Below are 25365 nucleotides of genomic sequence, written 5' to 3' on the forward strand. Positions count from 1 at the left end.
TATGAAGCTTTAGAAGTAAGTTCAAATTAAATTTTTCAATTTAACAATAATTTTCTGAAATTTAAAAAATTGCATAAAAGAAAATCCTTGAAACTTTTCTATAAAAAACGAAAATAACTTATTCATTGATTTTATATAAATACATAAAAATAGTTACTTACAACAAAAAAAATCGATCGCTATTAATGATGCAAAAAAGATGGCGCATTACGAAATATAGGTGAAACAAGTATGAGAAATATGCAAAATGACATTTCTTGACTAAAATAAATAATTGCTTAATATTTAAGAAATGCTTGAAACCTGAGAGGGTTAGGGAAGGGGTCACTCTCTGGTTTTGGAGTAATTCACACTTCGGCTCCAACCTCGGCCTAAATTTTTTAGTAAAGAACCGCTAAAACCAACGCCTCGGAAGAGTTTCTGAATCTATTTCAGCACTTCCGAAGAAAAAATTAAATAGTCCCTTCGATTTCCGAATTATGTCACCATTCAAAACGTCTTTAAACAATTTCTTACATTAATGCTCTAAATTCCTTGTAAACAATAGATAAAGTTTGTTTTTAAAAATCTCTAATTTTATGAATGGTGTTAGTTTTAAACAACTCAGGAGTACAACTAGAGTTTAATTTCAGAAATTGAGGGAGTAGAAGGAGGAGCACGCAAGTGTTCTCGGAAATTCAAAAAATAAGACTTCAAAATAATCATAAACATTGAACGGAAAAACCCTTTCAAAACTTGCACCCAAGTTTGTTTTGACGTGCAGTGGCGGATTTAAAATATAGCAAATGTTGCAATTGCGCGAGAGGCCCCATAACCATAGGGGCACCGTTGGAGTTACAAAACTGCTTATGATAAATGTTTTACAACTTGTGTGATAGAGAAATAGGGCCCCATAATGTATTTCGACGGGCCTCAAACTTGTAACTCCGCCGAAGCGATACAGTAAAGACTGCATTACTGTGATTCATATTACAAATATCGAAAAATTAAAAATTACCGTCGGCTCAACGGGAATCTAAAAAAATGACACAAAAACCGGTTTTGCCATCTCATATTTGTTTCCATAGTCTCCAATTCGGCAATATATCACCAAATGATCGTCAGTCTGAGACGCTTTATTAGTTTTGCATTGAAATAAGTAATTAATAGCCACAAAAAATGAATAAAGAGGCTTTTCAGAATACCCGATCGAAAACAAAAAGGGAAGTGCACAACTGGAACGTACGCACACAACCCACATGCGAAAATTTATCCTTTTACAGCTTAGCATTTTTGAGTTATGACTTATGAGAGATACATACGTACATCCAGCTGCAAGAAACAAAGCAATAATTAACTTGTTTGGTACCTGAATGCAGTATTAAAAACTCTTTCAAAGGGGACTAAAATAGAAAGTCATACTGAAATTTAAGTAAATAATTTTATATGAAAAAAATAACTCCCTTTACTTTGCATTAAAAAGTAAAACATCAAAGGGCTTTTTTTTTTTTCGAAAACATCGGCCCATTCCATCGGCTTTTCGATGTTTTTTAAGGCCGATGGGCCGATGTTTCCTGCAAGTTAGCATCGGCCGCCGATGCCGATGCCAATGGATAAATTGTTGAACCATCGGCTCCGATGCATCGGCCAGGCCGATGCATCGGTCGAGTCCTACTAAAAATGCAGTTTTAGACGATCTATGGTGATATTAAAGGAAGGAGAGATGCGAGGGCCAAACCCCCTCCGAATTTTTTTTTAATTGAAGCCATGAAAACGCAGTTGGAGGCTTTTTTGTTAAAATGTGCACCGCCAGTTTCTTGAAATTAAAGCTCCGAAAACGTAATTTAAACCAACCTTCGATGAAAGGGGGAAGGGGTTGAAGGGGCTCGCGCACAGAAATGTTTCGTGATTGAAGCACTAGAAGCGGGGTTTAAGACGTTTTTCGATGGTGTTGGCTAGAGAGAGAGAGAGAGGAGCATTCTCTCAAAAAATTTTCGATCTGTAGAAAACGCAGTTTTAGAAGATTTTTGTTAATGTTACAGGTAGAGGGATTCGGAATCCTCCCCTGGCAAATTTTCAAAATTGAAATTCAATTAACGCAATCGTAGGCGATTTCAATACTGTTGAGTAGGGGGTTTGGGAGAGCTCCCCGGAAAATTTTTCTGAATTGAAGCCTTAACAATTAAATTTTTGAGGAACTTCGGTAATATTACGAGGAGGACAGGTTTGGGAGACCTTAGGGAGTTTTTTTAAATTAAAGTCCAAAAGATTAAAATTATGCGATCTTGAATGACGATGAATGAGTAATTGACAGGGCTTTTTTCTGAGGTTACGGTGGGAGCACTCTCATGGTTTTTTGAAATTGCAGTCCTAAATACTCATGTGTAGGGTGTAGGCTAGGGTGGGCCGAAAAAACTTTTTTTGGAAATCTGTTTTTGGATAGTGTGGAAAAGTTGCTATATGAAGCCGATATTACCCATAAAAAATTTCGCTAAATTTGCTTAATATTTAGCCGGCGCTATTTGGCCTTGAAAAACTGAAAAAAGGGCAAAAATGCATTTTTTCAACAAAAAAAAGGGGGAGGGGGGTCAAAAATAAGAGTTTGAAGCTAGTTTCAGCAAACATTAGAAGTATCTGTCAGTGAATTAGTTGAAATCCTCAAAGACTTTCACACATTTCGTAGAATATTTAGCTACGCTCCTTTAAGACTGAAATATGGAAAAAATGAAAAAAAAAAAAAATTAAAGTAGTTTCGACCGAAATGTTACACAATACGTTACTTAGAAAAAACAGTGAAAATTCAATCAATTTAATGTGACATTTGTACGGCAATGAAAAATATGCACACACTCAAATAAAAAAATAGTTACTTAAGATGCTAATTTTTTAATTTTCCGTTCCCATTGTTTCTCCTGGATTATAACCAGTTCTCTACTGCTTCTATTATTCCTAAGATTATTTTATAACTATTTTATATATGTTTGACAAACAGAGCCCTTGAGTATTAAAAAAAAAATGTGAATCCTCTGAAGTCCTTTAAACTGATCAATGAATTGAACGCAAATATTCTTCCTTTTCTCAAGCCATTTCTTCCTCTCGACTTTACGACTCGAGACGAAACCCTTTGACATTAAATGCTGTAATCCTACACCTCCACAGCTGGGAGTTAAGCAATAAAGGGGACCTCTAGTGTCCAGTGCCCATCTTTTGGGAAAGAAAAGTTTCCCGTCCGGCTGCTTTTTGCGTTTCAGTCAGAACGAAATTCTGAGCATTCGATTGTTCACTGCAGAACGTGTTAAAGAGAAATTTCAAATGTCATTGCATTATTATCTTTGTTTTGGTATACAACGCGACTGTTATGGAGAAACGCGCGAAAAAGAAAGTAACGCGAGCAAGCACAAGTAGTCTTCTATTTGGACTTGGAAAAGATTTGTCTCCTCCCGATGCATAATTTCTTCCAACATATGAGGACAATCAGATGTTATCATATCACTAGAATGCAAACAAAGGGAGAAGGAAGTAAGCAGCCATCTTCTGCAAGTGTGGCCGCTGTAGTTGCAAATAAAATAATTGATATTTGGGCGCGTGCTTCCTTTCCCGTTGTTTCGATAAAGAGAGTGATTGCCATGATTTTATCTTATTATTCTAAATATAATAGCGCAACAAAAAATGCTAAGAATATAAAGACGCAACTTTTACAATCAAAGCTAGGCAAATTTAAAGCAGAGGCTACGACTTTGTTTGACATTTGTGCCTGCAAATGCGCAGATTTATATTCATGTAATTGCAGAAAAAAAGCAAAAGTGCCTGATACAGAAAAGCAATTGCTAATTGATCAAAGGACAGTAAGAAAAATAGCTATTGGAAAAGTGGATAAGGTAACAACCCAGAAACTACGAAAAAGAAAAAAGATGCCAGAAAATTTAAACAAGTGTTGCTTTCGATGAGGAAGACATATCAGTACCCAGCACAAGTGGATTGATGGTTAAGGAAAGTCATATTACATTGAATGAACCTGCAACAGAGCTTGAATCAGGAGAAAGCACAGAAAATACAGGTGACGATTTTAAATTGAATTATCCGCTTTCAAGAAAACGTAAGCGAGCTGATGTGCCATCAACAACGACAAGTCAAATGAGACTTTCTATGCCTCATACAGCTTTAGTTGCAGGTCTAACTGGAGCTTCAAATGGAGCAGTGGCTAAAATTGCTGCAGCAGTTCTCGCTGATTTCGACTTAGTTTCTCCTAAACAAAACAAAAATATATAGTCGATAAAAACAAAGTAAGGAGGGAAGTCGATAAAAAAAGGAGCGAACTAAAAGAAAAGGATTTAAGAGCAGTTAAAAGGTGCAGCTATAAAGAGTTTGTATTTTGATGGCCGCAAAGATGACACCCTTCAAAAGACATCTGGCCATCAAAAATTAGCATCTGAAGCTAATGTAGCACTGATAGAAGAACCAGGTAGCAAGTACATCGGTCATTTATCACTAACAGTTGGTGAAAGTGCAAAAGAAATTTTGCAAGGTATTATAGGCTTTGCAAAAAAGTATAATATGATCTTGCTTAACTTATCGGTTATTGGATGCGACGGAACAAATGTAAGTACGGGATGGAAAGGTGGAGTTAATTCGTTTACTTGAGACATATCTCAAAAGACCTTTACAGTGGAACATATGTCTGCTGCATACTAATGAGTTGCCACTGAGGCATCTTATTCTGGAACTGGACGGTTGCACAAAGGGGCCACATTCATATTCTAGAGCTATCGGACAACTTCTTAGAGATTGTGAAAAAAATCCGGTGGTCAAATTTGAATCATTAGGCTTTGGACATGGAAGATATAAAAAATTTAAGTACTGAACAACAATATTTGTATAGAATCTGTCTTGCCAAAAAAGATGGTAGTTGTCCTTCTAGCGTGACTGACAGTAGCCTAGGCAAACTCAGTCATGCACGATGGCTGACAACTGCAAACCGATGTTACGCTTGTATATAGGCACTCCAACTCCATCAGAAAATCTTACACTGCTTGTAAAGTTATGTAATGCTAGACTATGCTCCAATGTGGTTTGATTACTATGATTAATAGTGCTATTTAATTAATTAGTCTATGATTTAATTTTTTAAAATAATTTTCACATTGGTTCTTAAAGAAATTCAATATTTTTTCCTTTTTCTTCAATTTTTGATGTCGGAAAGGAGCGATTGAATGCTCGTTAAAATCAATGAAACATTTTATGGGCTCGAACAGGCTCATTATATAACATTTTCTGTGCATTCCAGCAAAATATTTGAAATTTAGTTTTTTTTTTTTTAATTTTGACAAAAATTCATTTTTCTCTTATTTTTTCGGTTTTCTGTGTCATATAGCGCCGGCTAGATATTTTTTAATATCCAAGAAATTTTTTATGAGTGCTAACTAGCTCACTACGCAACTTTTTCACGCTATCCAAAAATTGATTTCGAAAAAAAAATTTTTTTCGTCTTATTTCGGCCCACCCTAGTGTAGGCCATCTTTAATGACGTAAGGCCGCGGTGGGGTTTGAGAATGTTTTCCCGGAATTCTTTCAAAACCTAAGTTTTTAAAACTCACTTCCCAGGCGGGCTTAGGGGACGCTAACAAAGAAGAGTTTGTAGTTCCCAGCTCTTCCCTCAGTTTGAATATATCCCTATCTTCATTTTAAATTATTGATAAAAATATTGTGGCAAGACTTTCTTTTAATCCTCCTTTTGCCGAAAACGATTTTTTGCTTGGATTTTCCATAGTAAAATTTTCAGTTTCCAGCCTAATATTTTTGTTTCCTTGAAATACCAGCGTCTGCGGCCCGAGAAAATTTTTTTTTACATCTTGAACGGATGTGGTAATTTTCTGCGATACTTTTGTAGGACATATTTTTCATCAAAAAAATGACACATGGGAATGTTTTGGCGACCCCAATAAAGCTATCCTTTTTATTTATCTTTTTTTTTTTTTTTTGAACCATGGTTTTGTATAACCAGGGCCGCTGAGAGACAAAGCGTGCACCATGTTAGTTTTGTCGCCGGTCCTTCCTCCCATTATGCTAATTTTACTGTATGCACAATGTACTTTAATTTGAGCCGAGCCCATAGTTTCCGACTAGCCAGATATACCCACTCTGCGGCCTAGTGAATAGTGCACTGTTTTATTTTTTATTTATTTTTTTATTTATTTATTTATTTATTTATTTATTTATTTATTTTTTTGCGTTAAAAATGTTTAAAGCTTACATTTACGCGGCCCTAACTTAGATAATCTTAATAAAAGAATTTCATGGATGTTCCTAAATTGTATTTTAAGATTACATTTTCTATTCAAATTTTACAGAAAAAATGCTTTTTGTCTCTATTATTTCAATTATTAAGTTATAATTAATATTATATTTTTTTAAGCAACGAAGAGTTTTCCTTTTTCTTCGTTTTTTGCATCGCTAAAATGAAATTGGCGGAACCACTTCTGAAAAAATGGGAGGGGAGACCCCCCCCCCCCACACACACACATTCCTTGGCGTCTGCCCCGGATGTCGGAATGAAAGGAAATGTTACATACGTGGGGGAAACATTGAAAAAAAAGTGATTACAAACAGAAAGTAAAATTATCAACAAATACTTGAAAAATTCCAAATGAATGAAGGTTTCAGTAACCTGTTGAGCTCCATGCAGCGTAAGCGACGATACAGGCGAGTATTGGCTCATAACAGTCTTGTACGATACCCTTCGCCATCTCGTGCCACAATCCTGTAAACGCGTCAATTAATTCAATCAAACACTAAGGCGGTATCTAACTTATGGTTCCGAGCGATCTCAGACATGCTTGATTTGCATCAAATGACGGGATCACACTGGCCAGAGAAAGTGGCATCTGATATCCTTGCTGTGTGTGACCGAGCACTGTCCTGCTAAAAAGTCGTTTCTAGGAGCGCTGCCATGAGTGTGAATGCATGTGACTGAAAAATGACACAAACGTACCGTTGGGTTGCCATGATGTCGTGTAGGGATCGCTCAGCTTCTGGTCTGGATCAAAAAATCAGAGCTGTCGTCAATGTCCCATCCAAATGGTTAAACCACAAAATAGTGGTAGGTACGGGGGATCCTGGAGTGAAAACTAAAAAGTCATGGTTTCGTGGATTACGTTTAAGATGGACCACGTTTTGTTCTCGATAGGGCTCTCCACAAGAATACAGCATTGCCTAAATGTAATCTGGATTCGTCTCTAAAGACGATCTGGATTAATTTGGTTGCAATCCAATTCCATTGAACACGGCATTTCTCCAAATGAAAGAGACAGTGTGAAAGCCCTAATCTGGCCTTTGTTTTTGGCGACACATCACACCCGCAATAGGGGAGATACTATGGGGGATATACTATATATATAATAGGGGAGCTGGCATATGATAGAAGGTCCAACCTTGCACCTCCTCCCCCCACACCCCCCCCCCCTCCGATACAGCTTAAAGGAATGGCTGTGCATTGCTTCAGTAACAAGTGTTAGCACTCATAGTAAGGCTCCACACAGTCATTTTTAACAGGATAATGCTTATTCCACCCAGTAAGGGTGTCATAAGGGTGTGTTCTTCCATATTATCACCGTCTCTGACCTGCTCGGTCCCATGATTTGTCACATATTGAGCGTATCTGGGATCTCTTGGGACGCTAAGTCGGACAGCCTATGATTTTGATCGAATTAGTGGGGTGTTTATAGTTACTGCTGTATGGGACATCGTACAAGACTATTATGCCCCAATCCTCGCCTGTATGTCCTTGTACATTCACGCTACAACAGGGCGTTGAAACCTTCAGCAGCAATTGGGAGTAAGCATCTGGGACTAACGGTTGCGAAAATGTAGGTCTTGCAGGTTGAACGGGTACACGTTGAACCTGTGTGTTCCCTTTCAATCTACACACTAAGATTGAAAAATAAATGCGAGGCCAAGGGTTCAACAAGGACCTCCTTTTGTTGAGCCTCTCCGTAATTGGGTGTAGTAACAGGGGTAGGTGTTGGATATTGATGATCCAGTGTCTCTGTAGTTGGGACAATCCAATCTGGCAACATTGTGAAGGCTACGCAGATCCTAATCCCAGCATTGCGACGCTGCCAGGTTAGATTTCCCCCAACTACAAATACGGCCAAGGACCTTTTCCTTATCGAAAGGAAAGCCAACGATATGTTTTCTATTTAAAAAGGTTTCTCTAACTTACGTTTCTTAAAGTAGCTGGTTGTTGAAGGCGTACCTGTCTCTCCCGAATCTTCTTTCATATGAAGATAGGATATGTTCTACTCCAGAATACACGCCAGTCGGTAAAACCCACTCCAACAGTTCATTTTATGAGGCGGAAGAGGGAATAAGATAAATTTATTTGAGCCAGTGATTTTCCTAATTATCCCATGCAATGGTTTGATGGGCATCGTAATTGTTCTGATATACGACGACGACGAAGACCGCTGACTTTTCCATCGTATACATCAGTTTCATTTGTTTCAGTGTAAAGAGCTTTTATGCAAAGGAATAACAATAGAATATGTTACATGCTTTCTTTTGGACTTAACGGCTTTTTTTTTTTTTTTTTTTTTTTTTGCAGTCTTTCTGAGTTTCACCAATGTTTTGGGAATTTGATTCTATCCATAATGGTTCATAAAATTGCTCTGACCGTTAGTTAATCTGCTTACCGAGTAGAAAATTCTGGTTAGAATGCCAGTTGTTGTTGCTTGTAACTGAAGCTTTCAAACATGATCAAGTTCAGTGGAAAGTGACCATTAGTTAACTACACTCCTGTTTAGGAAAATTGCAACACCATGAAGGAAGCATCATAGTTGAATGAAATTTAATACACAGTTGAGTGGTAATGGTACAAATAAATGATTACATTTTCAAACCAAACAAGCAATAAAAAAAATAGAAATTATTATTTTGTATGGATACCACGCGCCGCAATAAGAGCTGCTATACGACTCGGCATGGAGTGAAACAAAGTTTGAACAGCTGCCTGCGGAAGAGTATTCCATATTATTTGTATGCGCAACCCAAGTTCGTCTGTCGAAGCAACAGGACGAGGATCACGAGCGAGACACCGCCCAACGAAATCCCACACATGCTCAATCGGTGACATATCCGGGGAATATGCAGGCCAAGGAAGAAGCTGTACCTGCTCCAAATCAAGGTAGGATTTGACAGTCCTGGCGACATGTGGACGGACATTATCCTGCTGGAAAACAGCCCCTGGCAATCCATGCAGGAAAGGAATAGTTTGGTGCTGTTAAACTTCGTTTATGTATCGGGTACTGTTCAAATTGTCCACAATTCGTAACAATTGTGATCGTCCATGATATGCTATGGCACCCCAGACCATAACTCCGGGTATTCGTCCACTGTAGGTTCGATAATGCACTCCGGAATGTGCCGTTCACCGGCATAGCGCCTGACACGAATTCGGCCATCATGGTGCCACAAACTGAAGCGCTATTCGTCAGAAAAGACGACCCGCTGCCAATCAGCACGCCAGTTCCTATGCACATTGGCCCATTGTAGCCGTAGGCGGCAATGGTTTTTGCGTGAGAGGAATCCTGTATAACGTAACCCTTGCGCGCAGCCCACGCTGCAGCAGACGGCTCCGAATTAATGAAACACACAATGAAACACCTGTAGCTGTTGACCACTGTGCTGCCAATTGTCTAGAAAAAGCTGTGCGGTACGTCAGCGCCATATGCACCAAGAGTATATCATCGTGAGCTGACGTCAGATTTCGGGGTCCACACCCGGATTTCCGAGCTGTCCGACCCTCTTCCGTCCACTGCTTCCAAACACGCATGATTGTGCTGTTGTTACGCTGCACACGAGTGGCTACTGCACGATAAAACAATCCAGCTTCATGAAGTCCGACGACTCTACCCCGCTCAAACCCCGAAATTTGTTCAAATTCAACTTTCTTTCGTCGAAGAGGCATAGTAAAGATTCAGTTAACATTTACTCTAGCATATAACCACCCATAATCATACACGCCTCGCTACAGCTGTCTATTTATATTCGGTTCGATCAGCCGTTCAGAGAGCGTTGCTCAGTATACGCATGCGCTACCGATCTGCAATTCTAATTATTTGCATATCATGCCCTACTTTACATTTCCTGCAATTTTCAGCTCACTCGCGTAAGTCCTTCGTGGTGTTGCAATTTTCACAAACAGGAGTGTAAAAACTTATAACCTGGAAACTCTAACGTGACAGAAGAGGTGAGGTAGATCGATGGCATGGTAAAATTTGCATCAAAAAGTGGAAATGAGTTTTGTCACCTTTTTTTTTTTTTTTTGAGATTGCATGTATCATTGTCGATAATATAGATGTTTATGATCCATCTTCTGCCATTGGAATGTTGATTCCACGAATGAGAACTGTGGCCGTTGAAATTCCCGAGATGATAAATTGGGGAAGAAACAGATTTTTCAAGGTTTGCAATTCGACTCTTTTCAAGTCGCAAAAAAGTGGATAGTGAACAGACGGTGATCAACGAAGGCAGGTGAAGCATGCATATTTCGTTACGAAGTGTCTTGAGAGAGAGAGAGAGAGAAGGAGCTAGATAAATAATGCTTAGAAACTAGCTCGGCCATACCGTCAAAACCACGATTATCAGTCAAGCAGTGCTAGTGCTCGCGGTAGATGTCAAAACCTTTCAAGAAAAGGTGACAATGAATCCTTTGGGCAGACAAGAAATAGAAGGATGCTTAGTTTTGTCTGTTTTAGGATTTGCTACTCACTACTTATGTAATTTAAGAGATTATTTGAGATTTTAAATGCAAAATATCAGTTTGAGGGCAAATTAATTCCTTTATTTTTTAAAATATAACTGATTGCGTGTCTTACGATTATTGTATTTCCATAGCCTCCTGTTAACTTCTTTCGTTGGTTAAATAGCTTGAGTATTTTTCTCTGAAAGCCATTTGCTTTAAAAGTGTAAGGTAATCGTACTAAATAAGGCCACAATGAACTATAATGCCCATGACCTAATATTTCGCTCATTTATGGTTCAATTGACTTCAACATTCGCGCATTCATCAGCGGACTCATAAAGAATAAGAAAAAATAAATCCGTGTGAAAACTTGTTTTTCAGCATTAAACACACTTATAACTAAGAGTCATCGCTAATCAAGATTATCTACGGTACTTGCCGAATCTCCGTCTATCCACTCTGCAATACTGAGCACATGACAGTCGAACATCTCTTTTGTTGCCCTTCCTTTCCTAAAGTTCAGTGTTGTGATAATTTTCAAATTTTCAAGTTGCTTCACGTTCTGGTGCCTACCCTGCTGTTGTACTAAACAACAAGGCACTTTATGTCTCAGAGGACGTTGGTGGGCGTAATTAAAAAATGAGAAAATGTCTACAAAATCATCGTGGCATTCGACATCAACTTTTCTTACCAATCCCTTCACGTGTCTGTTAGTGCATAATATTCTTCGGCTAGGTCTTATTATGGACTATTATTTTCTTTTTTGAAAATATTTTGCTTAAGAATTTTTCTATAAACGCATTCATATTTTTTTTTTTTTTTTGTAATGTTCTTCATTCATAGAAAAGATCTAACTGCCGGAACCAACCAGTTCTATAAAGACATCGAAACTCTCACACGCACAAGAAACATAAATTAATTGCCCTTCACGGAATACAAGACTATTAACCCGGATAGCAGTTACCTAAAACACATATCTGAATCTGTAAAATGATTCCCTTAAGTGCCTCTTTAGCATCCATCAAGCCTGCTTCAGAATCAAAGGTCAACTCTTAACTTCAAAAAGAAAGTAGTCATCCAACGAATCAATTGCCTTCAACATCTTATCATTTTTCTTAACCTGAGTGCCACTCTGCTTACAAATGAGCACGACTAAATGGAATGGCATAGCAATCACAAAAGCCGATCAGACGAGATTCAGCAAGGTTGGTCATCAAGCTTTGGAATGGAGCTGGTTCCATGTGGTTATGATGGCGTGGGTGCTGTTGCTTTCCTCTTTCGCTGATGAGAAAGAAGATTGAGTACTATGTCGTCTTTGCTGTGCCATTAATTTCTTGTATAAAAGGGCTTGTATCCAAGGGTGCTCCGAATTTAAATTTTTGGGTGGACGGAAATTTTCAACTGCAGATGGAACTCCAACCTTCGCTGAAGATGATAATTTTGCTAAATAGAACTCCTAATTTTGCCGAATCGTCAGAAAATTTAGCCGAATAAGGAAATTTTTGGAAGGTCATAATGATTTCCCGCGACCTCCCACAGGGTCGCCTTTGCTCGTATCTCTCTGCATCATAACTATCTCTAAATTTTTAAGAAATTTTGCAGCTTTTATACTGAAAGTTTCATACTTAATATTAATAATGATATGGTTTTCCAATGCTTGTGAGAGATCAAAGAAACGATCGAAGGGAAAATAATCCAATCTGTCCCGCAAATTTACTGGAAGTACAAGTACAAATTGCACTAATGACAACTTGTACGTTTTTGTTTTTCTGATTCTGTATGGAAGTTAAAGACTACAATAGTGTACAAGGTTGTTAGAAAAAAAATATATTTTTCCCCCTTTTTTTTTCTAAATTCGTTTTTTTTCCCTCTAAATTCTTACCGATGGTACGCTAATATACTGTTAAACAGAAGTACGTAAATGCTTTAAATAAGTTCAAGTTATGTATATATACGGTTAAACAGATGTCTTGATTTGATATACTGTATGCTGGAACCATTAACACAGTCACAAAACATTGAGGGGGGGGGGGGGTAAATGTCCTGACATATACACTGATCATCAAACTAGGATTGGCAATAAGGATTGAAACAATGGGTTGGAAAAGGGAGGTCATTTCTCCGACCCTTTCACTTCTCCGCGTCCCTCCTTAGCCAGTGAAGGGATTTGGAAACAGATCCCCTTCCGAAACTCAGAATTTTCTTCCATTTTCGAGCATAGAAAAGTATCAAAATTATCTGCTTCGAATTTTAACCATATCCCCCTCGGAAATTTCTTTTTAGCTACGCCATTAGTTGGAACTATAACCTCAATTACAAAACAAGTGACATTGATAATAATAAAGAGTGTGGGCACAAATTTCACATTGTTAGAGCATATTTTATCGAGCAAGACATTATTTCCTTCTTTTCAATGTCCGTAACGTTTTGTAAAAGACTTATTTAATAGAGAATTTACAGGGAAACTTTGAACAAATTTCTCTTGAATTTTCGTTTCCCCAGTGATTTGCAAAAATACCCGTTTACTAATGCTAAGAACTAACTAATGCTTATATTATTGGACGACTAGACTATCGTACTGTTTTCTGGACTAAAAATAACTAACAAGAAACATCGTTCGTTCTAGCTTGACCCTGAACGCTGGTGGATACTGAGAATTCTTTAAAAATTATTTTTTTCGACGTATTGTTAAAAATATGAACTTCAGATGGAAAAGCCTCTAATTTTATCATAGGTTGATCTCATTGCTTGCACATGTGTTATTGTTTTTATGTTAGTTTTATTTACGTGACATATATCTTCAAAAAGTGTAACTTTTCTGTCACACGCCTCTTTCAGTAAAAACGTTAAGGAACAATCCATTTTCTTTTCACAATGTCTTTTAATTTCTTCAGAACATATCTATTAAAAACTGCCAACAATTTTTTAAGAAGAATTTTATGTCAATATATTTTTGATTCACAGCAAGTGAATTCTCATCTCCGTGCATGTCATACACCTGGTGTGACTGTGTATGTTGCTTAAAAGCTTGTTTAATTAAAAGTATATATATATTTATTTATTTTTTCACAAGTGTCTCAAATACTAATAGTTTAGATATATTTAATTTCATAATGTTGTGTTTTAGTTTGTTTTAGTGGGATAAAGAATTACGCCACACAATAAATTCTCGCTTCCGTTACTCAAACACAAAACAGCATTTCTCTTTAACAGTAATCGCATCAAATTTTATTTTCCATGATACAAGGAAGCCCCCTTGTTGATTTTCAGCCATAAGAAGATGTACGATTTTGTTCAAAATCGTTTATGAGATCTAGCAAGTAGATAGATTTTGTTTTATCCTAATTAAAACCCCTAAAACCAAGTGTGAACAACCAAGTGTAGTTATTGGCAACTCTCACATCTGTAAACTTGGAATTTCAGGGATATAAATTAATGTAAAAAAACGAAATTAAATGTTTCCATATGCTTAACATGTGCGGATTGTAGCAACAAAGAAAAAATTTCTTTCCTTGAAAAATGTATCCATCAGGCCTATATTAATGGAAAATTCCTCTCCTCCGTGACAGACCCTATTAGGGGTGCGACATCGATGTCGATGTTTTGGAAACATCGATGTTTTTGTTAAAACATCGATGTTTTACTTTCGATGTTTTTGGACCATCGATGTTTTGGTTTCGATGTTTTTTCGATGTTGATGTTTTTGCATTTTAATTGAAAATTATCATAAAATTTGCTCCAATTTTCTCGCTAGGTAATTAAGTTTACTTATGGAGTTGCCAAATAAAATCATTTTTTGCACCCACTTTATAAGATTAATTTTTCTGTGTGGTGGTTTTTGGGAAGATCACTACGAGATAGTAGAAGATGAACTAGAGAGTGAGGTTGATGTCAAAGCTATTGGAAGAACCTGACACTGGAAGTCTGATGACAAAACTTGTGGTCTATTTCAAGTCTCCAGTTCCTAAACTAAAGGAAAATCCTATATGTTACTACGGTGAAAATTATAGCTTTAAAAATTCAAAGCTGGTAAAAGTTGCTTTCAAAGTATTTGATAGTGATGGCAACTTCTGTTCCATCGGAAAGAGATGTTTCTCTGACTAGTGGGATAGTCTGCGAAAAGAGAAATGCGCTTCGGGGGGACAAAGTAAACAAACTTCTTCTTCTCCAAACCGTCAGCACAAATATTCGGGGTTACTTATCGGCTTCCCCCAACAAGTCGTCCCTCTATTACAGACAATTTGTGTTTAATTATTAATTAACAGTACAGCACATACTGTCCACCTCTGGCAAGTTGAGCTCCGCTGCCTGACCGATTCATCGATTCCATTACTTGAAATAGGGGTGAGAAAAAAACGGCTTATAAATTTGTGAATTTAGTTGGCAGTGTATTGCCCATTTGGCGAACAATATTACTCTACCTAACTATTAGCAAGCGGTACAGGATTTTCTCGTCAATAAAAGGTTTGCAATGGTTGCCCCACCACGCCTAACAATGCCACTTCATACCGATTGCTCTCCCTTGAAAGAAATGGACTTGTTCAAAGCCATTGCTCAACTTGTCGGAGGTGAACAGTATTTCTTGCTCTTAAAAATAATTGTTAGCATCACGGCCGGCTCTAATCGATTTGCCGCCCCAGGCGATGTTGACAGGAGCCGCCCCTGGTCTATATGTATTTTTTATCTTAAATCATCGAGCATACTCTCACGTACTGCTGATTTTGAGCTACAGAAAAAAAAGGACCTAATTTGAGTTTTTCATTTCCCCCCTTATTTTCTTGCCTCTTTACATTTTGTCATTATGAAATTGGCCGCCCCTAAACTCTGCCGCCCTAGGCGGTGGCATAGGTCGCCAACCCCATCAAGAGCCGCGCCTGGTTAGAATTAATTTTATATTTTTAAAATAATTAACACAACTTTTTCGCACCATTCAACTGACCTTAAGTGCTATGATACATTTTTTCTTAGATTCTTTTTTGATGTAAATTTACTTTTAGTTTCATTTAGTTTGAAAATATTTCCCTATTACTTTAACTACTTTGTATTAATCAGCTCTTGTCTTATATTATCAGTTTTCGTCCTACTATAATACCAAGATGTTGCGAATTTATTCTTATTAAATTATATTCATTGTTTGAGATTCAGTATTTTCAATATATTCGTCGGGTACGTATTCTTTTGTATTGCTTAAATTAGTGTAGTATACTCAAAAATGTATGTTATATATTAATAAAAAGATCAATGTTTTAAAACATCGATGTTTTTTGGTCGATATATCAATACCATCGATGTTTTAATTTCTAACATCGATGTTTTGAAACATCGATGTTTTGCCATCGATGTCGCACCACTAGACCCTATCAATGTTATTGTTTCTGAGATGAGAATAAATGATAGACGGGAAATACATCAATTTTAGACTGTCTGCCGAAATTATAAATTACCAGTCTATCCTCAAATTCACTGAACTAGAAATATATACTATACTATTTTTCAACACAAATTTAAACATAAAAGCAAAACTAAAATTTAATCCGTACTTTAATTGAGAAAAAATAATATTAGATTCACACTAACCGTTGAAAGATCTCATTGTTTGCACAATTAAGAAAATTATTTCTTTGATATAAAATTGGCCTCTATTTTCAAACACCATAAGTTTTTTATTTTATTTCTTTTTTATTTCCATCAACAAGGTATTTTTTTATTTTTTTTTTATTTATGAGTAAAATATTTGGAATTTAGTTGGGCCATTGTTTATGGTTTCTTTTAGTAGATAGCACTTTCATGTAAGAATTTAAAAAAAAAAAGAGAACAAAATATTTTGAAATTGAAAAATATTTTCGTTCTAAAGTTACACACTATGGAGAATGACACATACAGTTAGACAAACCTAACCTGGCAGCAATGTGGAGGCTACATATATAGATCCTAATCACAGCATTACTTACTATACTGCCGTGTCAAGCGCATAAGTGGTATCGACAACCGACCTAAAACTGAGAAACTGCTATTTAGCTTTACGCCGCCTTTCATTTGATGCAGATGTCGCTTTTCTAGAATTTTGTTTAAAATCATTTCCTATTCTTAAATGAACGTAGAACTTTGTATTTAGGTAAAATACGGTACAAAGAATCACCTAGTGAAAATAACTCAATTAAGTTTTAAAGTAGATCACACTTCTGTGCTTCGTACGGATATATAGTCATGCTCTAAAAACTAATAGTAAAATTTTTTGGGGGAGGGTCCAAGGGTCCGGACCCCACACATCGCCCATGATTTTTTTTTTTCATTGACTATAATCCTATTGATGTAGTACGTAAAATAATTTAAAACAAAGGTAATTCCAATTTCAGATTTAATAAATGAAAAATAAAGTTTCTCTCTTTCTTCTCCTGCAAAATCGCAGTATATGTGAACATAAATTATTCTTTTGTGATGATTTTGCTTCATTGCTTTTATTTTTAATTATGAGAAAAGCAAAAACATTCATTCTTACTCTTTCTGATATTTTAACTAAGTATTTGTCAAAAAAAATTAAGTTTTTTAACTAATTCTAAGTCGTTTTTCAATAAATTTTTAAAAAAGATTTTCGTTCCCGACAAGCAATAAAACCAAAAGAATATGTTTAGATGCTTGTTGGAGCGTGATATGAGAATGGTGGACCCCCCCTCCCCCCGACTTTTGAAAATTCTTTTGTGCGTCACTGATCGAGGCACATTATTATTATTTAAAAAGTCGATCGTAATGACAAATAAGTAGGTCATATTAGCTTGATGCAAATTATTGAGTTTCTCCAAAATTTAGTTAAAGTATTCAACTTGGGGATAGAGGCGGAAAATGCTTTCCGAAACGTACATCTTTAAAAAAGCAACGAAAAAATTACATTAAAAAAAATCTAACATTGTAAAGTCAGAGTTTGACCTTCTGAATCAAATTTAAGGAACATTATCTTTTCGTGACAGCAAAGGAAAAGTAATAGCAAACTATGTTTTGTAAGCAATAAATTTTGTCACAGGGTAAAAGTGGGAGAGACGCTAACATTTTGAATAAATGGGGTAAAAAATTCAAAATGCGATATAAATCAAACCTGTATGCTTTATTTAAAAGTTACACTATTATTAAGTATTAATATTACCATTAACTAGGTTTAGATTTGAATAAAAAGAAAATAAATAAACATTTTAAGTTGAATGCAGGACATCTCTCCCATATATGTTATTATTCCTTGTTTTTGAAATTTTTGGGGATTATTTCTCTACTACAATTATTACGATGCGGAGCGTTCGTTGTACGTAACTCATACAGCCATTTTTGGCGTAAGGAACATTCAATCCAGTCAGTTTTTTTTTTTTTTATTAATAATAATTTTCTTAACATTCCGCTCACACAAGCAACTTATTTTCGCTTCACTGTCGAGCTATTTGGGATTGGATAAGACTTCTGAAGAATCTTTGTAGGAGTTTCTTTTTTAGTGTGTGTTTGTCTGGAAGTTGATGGTTTTTGTGACAGAGCTGGAGTGGCAGCATTTTCAAGAGGAATGTCAGGAGTAGCTTCATCGATTAAATCAGATATAGCAAAGAGATGATCAGGAATAGTATTAGGATTGAGTGGGACTATTCTACAAGCTTTAAAACCTGATGTAGGATTTCCCAGGGCATTCCACAAGGTTTTTTAACTTCATTTTTTGATATTTTTCTCTCTCTCTCTTTTTTTTTACTTCTTCACTCGGCAGAATTAAGTTCTCTTCACTTCACTGCCCCCCTTCATTACCGTAGGCTTTCTCGCGCATTTACTCAGCTTTCTTTTTTAAAAAAAAAGGAAAAAAACACACCTTCATTTACACGTTTAAAAAGTTTGGCATATCTCCTCATTATGTGGGAGAGATACTATTATATAGGTATAAGGTATTAACATATATTGCAAAATATAGTTGAAATAAGTTAACAGCAAGCTAAATCAAACATTTAAACCCCAGTTCTTACCTTATGGTGTCTTTCTTTTACATTAAACACTTATTAAAATCCCTGAGACTCAAAGTTTTCGTTGAAAAATGCTTGTACAAAAATAATCTTTTCGTCATACATACATCACACTCAAATGCAGTTACACAAGAACTGACACGTTCAGAAGGAATCGCCTATGAGTAAATAAAAATGGTGAGACATATAGCCATATCTTCCTTAAACTCTGATTTCGTGAAGGTATGGCGTCTCTTCATATGGCGTCTCTCCCCACTTTTGCACTACTTTTCTCGCCACACTCGACACACTTAACAGCAGAACATATCACGAATTTAGTTATTTTGCACTAATATTTGGTTTGATTAATAATTTTAAAAAAGAATAATAGTAACAACAAAATAAATAAATAAATAAAAATAAACAAAGAATAATAATAGTAATAATAATAATAATAACAACAATAGAAAATAAATATATCGCTTCAATTTCGAGTATGCAAAAAAAATATGACAAAAATCTAAGAATTCGTTCCCATCAATTCTTAAAACAGCATTTTTTATTTATCTTTAAAGAAAAGAAAAATTCGAAGATGAAGAAAGATAAGCCGGAATCACAGTTCCATTGCCTTTCCCCATCCATTCATCTTCATCTTGAGCTTCCCTTAATTAGCTCTTCAGAGTCCGTTGCCTTGGAGACTCATCCCTGAGATAAAGAAAGTTTTTGCTGTCTACTTATTAAAGGGATCGGACCAACCCCTCGGGGTACCCTCCCCTATTTCGAAAGTCATATGTCATCATGATTGATTCTTATAAGGTCGCTTGTGCGTGAAATAACATGGGTGGGGGGTTTGCAGCACGACTCAAGAAAATGTCGACATCTATCTCCTATTCATGTTCTTATAAACGTGGGAGGATAGATTTCTACTTTTTTTTTCGTAAGTCGACTGATTCCTGTGAGATTTTCGCCGTTTTATTTTTACATTTTTAAAGTATTTTACTTAATATTTTGTAAATACGATTCATATATATTTTTCCGTCTACAAGATATAGTAATAATACAAGTAATCTTACCGATAGAATATTTGTGCGTCCATTCATATTTGTGCTTGTTGTTTCTTAAGTATCTTTCGAGTATGATGGGGGAAAAAGACGACACCGGAAACGAAAAAAAAAAAAAAAAAATTCTGAAATAAATTTTTGTTATTCCCAACAAATTGTCAATATTTACTAGTAATAAAGCTGAAAGTCTCTCTGTCTGGATATCTCTGTCCGGATCTTTGTCTGTCGGGCTCTCTGTCTGTCAGGACGCGCATAGCGCCTAGACCGTCCGGCCGATTTTTATGGAATTTGGCACAAAATTAGTTTGAAGCGTGGGGGTGTGCATCTCGAAGCAAATTTTCTAAAATTAGATTTTGTTCTTTTTCTATTCCGATTTTAAGAACATTTCCCAGAGCAAAATTATCATAAGAAGGACGAGTAAATTACAAAGTTATCACAACGTGGAACCGTAGCATGGGCAAGCCAATTGGCGAGAAATTCATCATACATTATTTATAAATATACAGGCGAACCAAAAGACCTTCTAATTTTCTACTACGGGCAAAGCCGTGCGGGTGCCACTAGTTTTAAATGAAATATTTAAAAAAAAAACGGAAAAAGAAATGAAGACTATGCCTGTTAGCGTCATATATGAGACAAATGAGAGCTATACGAAAATCAAAAAGTCCTTTTGCTCCTCAAGAAAGAACCCAAATGACAAAATGGGTGGAGATTTGCAGGAAACAAGGGTAAAGCATATATCAGGATAAGGGGCAAACCTTCTACTCCAAAGCACTAAGCTCTTCAAGGCAGCAAAAAGCATTTTGGGGTCCTATTCCTGCAAAAACATTGGTGAGATTCTGCATTGAATTTATTTTATTACTAAACCCCTCAAACCATTTTTGCACAGAAATTCCACGACCGAGGACGATTTAAAGGAGGCGTTATGATGTCAATCCGATGCGAAATGCTACCGATTTTTATCTGGAATAGCCCCCGCCCCTGAACTATCATCCTGCGCGAGTATTGGACCTATATGATTCACTATGATTGACAGTTACTTTTTTGACATTTTCTGATGGCATTCGTCAATCGACAACAAATCACTGTTGATAATTTGTCTTCTGGCTCACATACAAAATACTTCCCTCACCTGCAGGTCGACTACATGGAGATCAGATTCTTTTTTTTTTTTTTTTTTGACACAAATCAGAGTTGTAGTACCGTTTCGGTGTTTTTTTTTTATCCTGAGCACTAGTACAGCCAGAATTCTTTCGAATGGAGCATAGGTCGTTACAGGTTTAAGACCAGGGTTTAATCTGCATGGAAGTTCACGGAGGCTGATCTGTGCAGAGTTTCACGCGTCCAGAAAAACAATATGATAAAAACTCTTGGTCTTAAAGATGCTACACTGCCTGAAGGTCATAATCATTCCAATGGAGCTCTTCGTAGTGAAATCTTCACCTTGATATCTCATCTACTGAAACGCTGTCATATTGACAGAGTTGAAAAAATGCAAAATTTTACTCTACAGCTTCTTGCTTTTTAAACCTTAATGCCAAAAATTTAATTTCAGAAAAGGTGAAATTTATTTATCAAAAAAGCAATTAAAATTGACCCACGCAACACTTAAAACAGTTTTCGTAATTTATTATACTTAATTGTATTGAGTTAATCTTATAAAACCACATTCGTCGAAATTTTAGCCCACTTACAACCTCATAGCTTAAGTTTCACAAGATTTTCAGAGCACTGCTCGTAATTGGAATTACAAGAAAAGCTTATAAATCATCAAGGGGAAAAAACATAGTACTTAGCAGAAGAAGGCACACAAGTGCACCTTAATCGTTTACCCATACTAATTTAATCGAACAAAGTTAACGATTGACCATCTCAAAGAAAAAAACGGACAAAAAAGGAAGCAAAAAAAGATTCTAACGAAAAAGCATACCTTAATTGCAAGCAAAATCGATTCTTAAGATATCTTTAACTTCCTCCAGTGCCTGGAAAGTATCTTACCAGCGTTTGGGAATTGTTAGTGAACCTGAAACATTAATAAAAAGAATGAATATTTTAAGCATATGTTGCTGGAACAAGAGCTTAGCTATGAATTAGTTTTGCGTAGGAAAATACGTATAAATGTGTTTTAGGATGGAAAGGAAAGTATTTGTGTGGCTGTTTAATTATTATTATTACCACTATTATTACTATTATTTTAAATTCATTTATTAATAATTTAGTCTTTATGAAATTTCTGAAGATCACTATCGAAATGATTTTGATCATATACTGTTAAAACTGCAGGTTTCATAAGTCAACTTTCAGCGTGAAACGTTGTAGCATCAGTGGCACCTCCATAACGTCGCCATTTAGCTTCTTAAGAGTGCGGCATAGAACCTAAATGGCATCTCCAAGTGTCCTATACGGAACCAAATGGCACTTTTAAGGTTGTCATAGGGGCAAAATGGCACCCGTGAGGGAGTGCCATTCGTGCTACAACCACTTTACCATAGTGCCATATGCAACCCGCAGTTTCAACAGTAAACTAAAATTGAAAATCAAAATCTTAGGTAATTTGATTTTAGAATTTTTTATTTGTTTGGGAAGTAACGTGACACAACGTTATTCGAAGTACAAATGAGGAGTGAGAAATAAATGTATGCAAGTGGATATTTTTAAGTTTTTGAGTAAAACGCGTTGAACGTCCCGATCCTAGGTATAGACATTAACTGTAAAATTGTTCTAAATCATGCGATAGCAGCACCTACCAGAGCTAATAGTTAAATCTCAAGCCCCAAAGCAGAGGAGAGGCTACCCTATTTTTTTGTACTACTTATCTCCAAAATTTTAATCTTGGCACTTACATGCCTTTGCTTCTCATTGCCTCAATTTACAACTGCGAGGTTCACAAAAACTACGAAAACGAGAAAGTGAACTGAAAATCCTACACTGTAAAAAAAATCCGGAAACGTTTCTGAGTATATCGTGCAGCTGCGGTTCATGAAATTTTCAAAAACGTTTCTGAGTATTTCGGAATTCTCTTTCTGTAATATCCAGAAACGTGTCTGAGTATTCCGGAATCCTCTTTCAATGTTTCTGAGTATTTTGGAATACTCTTTCTGTAACTTTCAGAAACGTTTCTGAGTATTTCGGAATCCTCTTTCCGTAATTTCCAGAAATGTTTCTGAGTATTCTGTGCAGCTGTGGTTCATGAAAGTTTCGAAAAAGTTTCCGAGTATTTCGGAATTCTCCAAACAATTTTCAAAAACGTTTCCGAGAATTTTGGAATCCTTTTTCCGTGATTTTTTCTAAAATATAATTCTTTACTATAGTATTGCATACCGTATCAGTTTCAATTCTTTCATGTATAAGAGCAATGAAACAAGCAATTTTAGAATCATTCGTGGATTTTTTTTTTCTGAATTTCTAATGACAAATAGCATGGTTAACAAAATAACATATGCAAATTTATAAATTTTTGAAAATTTCTGAAATAATACAGTAGTTTCATTTCTAATCACAAAATCGTCAGGGGAGGGGAGGGGGGTGCTTTCTCAAAAGTGGGGTTGTTTGTTAAATAATCTTAAACTTCAGTTTTTCTCTCAATATTTTCAAGACAAAATTATCAACATATTGTATTTTTGATGCAGAACTTAAAAACATATCTCGTATCAAACTTGATACCTTTTATTTTCGAATAAAATTTGACAGAACTTACCTACCCTTCGCGTTCCGGAATTCGTTCACCTCAAGTCAATTTCTCTGACGTACAAAGTGTACCGAAAAGTGCCAACAGAGAAATTGGTGAGGTAAACTAATGTCAAGGAATTTTTTATTGTCAACCACATTTAACAAAATGAATAAGCACATGAATTAATTGCATAACTATGTTGCTTACTAATAGATAACTGTGTCATTTTCTAATGGTATAAATATTTTTTAAATGAATGAATAAATTATAATAAAAAAAAGTATAATACTGGCACATTCTTTGTGAAGCATATTACAATACTAGAAAACATTTGCATTACCATATTTTTAATGAATTAAACAATTGTTTTTTCTTTTCTTTTTGAACCAAAATGTATGTACATTCAAGTATTTCGAAATAACTTTTCTGTGATTTCTTCTCAAATATAAATCTTTTTTCTTTTGCGTAATTAATCAGTTTCGGTTGGTTACAAAAAATAGTACACCGCGCACATAGGTATGTAGGATAACTTTAAATTAATTCGATAAACCCAAAAACAGTTACGATTGGAGCCTCATCAAATGCAAATCAACAAAAATATAAATGTATATAACAACATGTTTTAAAATATTCATTAATACATACAAGTGAACATGAGCGGAAGAAAATCTAAGTACCTCCATTACAACTGAATAAGTAATTCAAAGGGTTTCGTTTCATTAAGTATTTATAGTAGCACTGGAAATTCTAAAGAAGCAAATGGTTATTAACTAACTTAATAGCTGCGTACATCGTCTAAAAAATCAAGGGCAGTCCAAAATGCAAAGGCGTAAAATTAGTTTCGACACATTTTGCTACTCTCTAGACATGAAATAACAAGCATTCCAATGCTAAACAGTTGCTGACTGCAGCAACCATAGATAAGAAAAAAATATTTCCCGACTCATTGGCGCTCGTGTTGGAAGGATGAAATACGTTTCGAAGCGTTGTGTCATCACTTCCGCTTCTAGATTTCTTGAAATAACAAAAAGCTTTCTGAATAATGAGGAGTTCGCTATTGGATGAAGGATTCCTACTATTTCGGAAACGTTTCCGATATATCCAGAAACGTTTCCGAAATTTGTTACAGTGTACGATAGAGAGAGAAAGAGAGTTTGCTGTACGTCTCCTTTTTTTTTTTCTAACTCACTTGTCCATTTTTGTGGTCGCTGCGAATCTCTCTGCATTGCACAAGGGATGAAGATTCTCTTCCTCAAAACGACTGCTTGGAAATTCAATGTCTTTTTCCGTTATATTCGAAAGCGCGTGTATGTAGGTCAGATGTTTTATTTTTTATGTATGTTTTATTTTATTTCTTTATTATTTTTTCTTTTTAATTCAAGTTTTGGGTTGATGACGATGCTTCTGTTCTGCACTGATGAAGAGATTCACTTTGTTAATCACAAAACACCTACTTGTTAGTTTTATGTTTATGTTTCATTTGGACTCTGAAGTACACTGTGATTTTTGCTTACCTTGTTTTAAACAGTTTTCGACGTTTGCACAAATTTTTTTCAATTTCACGACCAACCAAAAGGGCGTTTTTATTTATTTATTTTATTATTATTATTATTATTTTAATTTACTTTGTTAAGAAAGTGCATTTTCGTTTGCACTTTTACTCACAAAAAAAAACTGAATATTTAAGTGCATATGCTTTCCAAAAGTGAGTGCGTCGTCAAAATGTCCCACTTTAAGTAGTAATGTAATTTCTCTGGATTTATCAACTTTCAATTATCTACGGTGAAAATTAATATTCCACTACATTTGTACCTCGACCCTACTAAAAAAAATAAAACATTATTGCACTTTTCAAATTTGAAAAATTTATTTTCTGATTATTTTCTGAGCACAAAAAAAAAAAAAAAAAAAAAAAAACCAAGCTGATTGTTGCACCACATGACTTCCTTTTACTCT

The 25365-nt window shown here is 35.7% G+C and overlaps 1 long non-coding RNA gene across 2 annotated transcripts in view; it reads right to left on the reverse strand.

The window, feature by feature from the left end:
* The window catches only part of LOC129221996 (uncharacterized), a 555093-nt gene that overhangs the window by 342707 nt on the left and 187021 nt on the right, over nucleotides 1-25365 (reverse strand). For both annotated transcript variants that reach the window (XR_008580560.1, XR_008580559.1), the window contains exon 2: nucleotides 21670-21762. This is a non-coding gene — a long non-coding RNA (uncharacterized LOC129221996). The remainder of the gene's footprint in view (nucleotides 1-21669; nucleotides 21763-25365) is intronic.

Source organism: Uloborus diversus, chromosome 5 (genome assembly GCF_026930045.1).
Source record: "Uloborus diversus isolate 005 chromosome 5, Udiv.v.3.1, whole genome shotgun sequence".
Taxonomy (NCBI): Eukaryota; Metazoa; Arthropoda; class Arachnida; order Araneae; family Uloboridae; genus Uloborus; species Uloborus diversus.